The sequence below is a fragment of the Arachis ipaensis genome, unplaced genomic scaffold, assembly GCF_000816755.2.
Source record: "Arachis ipaensis cultivar K30076 unplaced genomic scaffold, Araip1.1 Aipa437, whole genome shotgun sequence".
NCBI classification, from domain to species: Eukaryota; Viridiplantae; Streptophyta; class Magnoliopsida; order Fabales; family Fabaceae; genus Arachis; species Arachis ipaensis.
The window spans coordinates 23013-26049 of record NW_015496069.1 but is presented as its reverse complement, the minus strand read 5'-3'; positions in this window follow the sequence as shown (position 1 = coordinate 26049).

Here is a 3037-nt window from a genome sequence, read left to right as displayed (position 1 = left end):
TGTTTTAGAATTCTAGAGAATTGGGGAGGAGAATTGATCTCTCTTCTTCCTGGTTCTTGTTGAGCACTCTTTACTTTTCTTGCTTGGGATCTTAGGTGGAGAATTGAAGAACTTCTGTTTCAATCTCACCTTTGGATCTTGTTTAATTTTCTGCATAATCAAATTTCAATTTCTGTTCATTGCTTCTTCTTCTATTCTCTCTGCAATTTTCATTTCCCTTGCAATTGTTCTTGCTGGATCTAGGAAGGCAGTGAGATCTAGACTTGGTTATCTAGTCTCTTGGGTCCTGAGATCTACAGCTTTAAATTTCAATTTCCCTGTTTCGTTGTTACACCAAGCTGATTTCCATTTTTGTCAAGATCCGGTTCAATTGAATCCATCTTCTACATTCCTGTTTGTTGTAATCTATTGTTCCTTGTTTAATTTCTGCAAATCCACTTCCCAATTCCCTTTACCATTCAAGCCATTTACATTTCTTGCACTTTAAGATTCTGCAATTTACATTTCTTGCAATCTAAGTTTCTGAAATTTACATTACTTGTTCTTTAAGATTCAGCTTATTTACTTTCTTTGCTCTTTAATTTTCTGCAATCTACCCTTCTCCCTTTTTATTTCATGCAATTTAGCTTCTTTCGAATACAAACCACTCAAATCAACTCTTGATTCGCTTGACTAAATCAACCACTAAACTAAAATTTCTCAATCCTTCAATCCCTGTGGGATCGACCTCACTCCCGTGAGTTTTATTACTTGATACGACCCGGTGCACTTGCCGGTTAGTTTTGTGTGTTTGGAATTCGTTTTTCATTTTCCGCAAAAACACCATCAAGTTTTTGGCGCCGTTGCCGGGGATTGAAATAGATTGACAATGATTAAGTGAAGTGGAGATCTAGATCAAGCACTTTTTCTTTTCTGTTTCTTTATTTTTGTTGCTAACCCGCTAACTGTTTGAATTTTTGCTTAAGCTAACTAATATTTCACTTCAGCCCTGGATTGAAGTGTTATTGCCTTTCTGGTGTTGTGTGATTCTTATGTTTTGCTTGTATGTCAGTTACAAGAAGAGAGATCCCTACCTTTCATGAAACTGACGAAAGAATCCTCCGAAGGCTAAGAAGAGAAGCAAGAGAAAAAATGTTGCTGGAGAGGAAGAATCAGATGAAGAATATCATGAATTGGAGGAACACTCAACAAATCCAACAAATCCACCAGTGAGAATGGCCAACAACAATGGTCAACCCCAGAGGAGAGTCTTGGCTTCATATACACTTGCTAATCTAAGGCATTGTGGGAGTAGCATTCTTACCCCAAATATCGATGCAAATAACTTTGAATTGAAGCCCCAACTCATCACCTTGGTGCAGAACAATTGTTCCTATGGAGGAGGCCCCTTGGAAGATCCAAACCAGCACCTATCCACCTTCCTGAGGATATGTAACATAGTGAAGACCAAATGGTATGCATCTTGACAGTTACAAATTGTTGCTATTTCCATTTTCCCTCAAAGACAAAGCCACTCAATGGTTGGAGTCATTTCCAAGAGAAAGCATCAACAATTGGGAGGATCTAGTGAGAAAGTTCTTAGCAAAGTTTTATCCTCCTCAAAGGATCATCAGGCTCAAAACAGAGATTCAAACATTTACTCAGATGGATGGAGAGTCATTGTATGAAGCATGGGAGAGATACAAAGCTTTACTCAGGAAGTGTCCACCAGAGATGTTTAATGAATGGGATAAACTCCAAAATTTCTATGAAGGACTGACAATGAAAGCTCAAGAGGCACTTGACTATTCAGTAGGAGGCTCAATGCAACTCATGAAAATAGCTGAAGAGGCCCAAAATCTCATTGATATGGTGGCAAACAATCAATATTTCTTTGCTCATCAGAGACAACGCCAGCCATCACAAAGGAAAGGAGTGTTAGAAATGGAAGGGGTTGACACCCTCCTAGCTCAAAACAAGATAATGCAGGAGCAGATTCAACAACAATTTGAGCAGATGGCTAAAAAGATTGATAGCTTGCAAGTTGCAGCAGTGAATACAAGCCAACCATCAACCACATGGGGCAAAATAAAGAAAACCAAGAAGTCCAGCAGCAGGAACAACCTCAATATGTGCACAACCAAGGTTCAGGCCAAAATGAGGTTTATGGTGACACCTACAATCCATCCTGGAAGAACCATCCAAATCTCAGATGGGGAGATAACCACACTCAAAACTAACAACCATGGCAAAGGAATTCAAACCAAAACAACTCAAGAAGCAACCAGAACAACAACCAGCAAAACATAACCCACAATCCATATAGAAAACCCCAAAATGATCACCCAAATTCTAGCTATTATCCACCCAATAATTCAGTCACTAACCAAAACAACCATCATCCACCTTCCACATCCATATTCCACCCACAAAATAACTCCACAAATAGTTCAAACAACTTCCAGCCACAACCATCTCACATTACACAACCACAACCAAATCCAGACTCTCAAAGAATCTCTAATCTGGAGATGATGATGGAGAAACTCATGAAAAACTAAGAAGCATCAATCAGAAACCTTGAGAGGCATATGGAGCAAATGGCTAAGCAAATTTCAGAAAGGGATGAGAAGAGAGCAATTACCTCCCCCAATGTCACTGAAAGAGACAAAGGAAAAGCTACAAAGTGGGAGGAGTGCAAAGCAATCATAGTGGGAAGTGAAAAGACTAGGGAAAAGAAAGCCATCAATCAAGAAGAACACAACAGAAAAGTTCCACAAGAAGAGACAGAAGAGAGAAGTGAAGAGGAGAAAAAGACCAAGAATGCAAAAAGCTCAAGGAAGGATGAGGACATCCTTGAAACACAGCTACAAGAGAAGAAGGAAGGAGTGAAGCCAGATGTCCCCAAACTTCCGTACCCTCAGAGGTTCAAAAAAGAAAACGAGGATAAGCAATACTCAAAATTCCTGGATATATTCAAGACTCTCAGTATCAATATTCCTTTCTTAGAAGCACTTGAACAGATGCCATTATATGCCAAATTTATGAAAGAAGTACT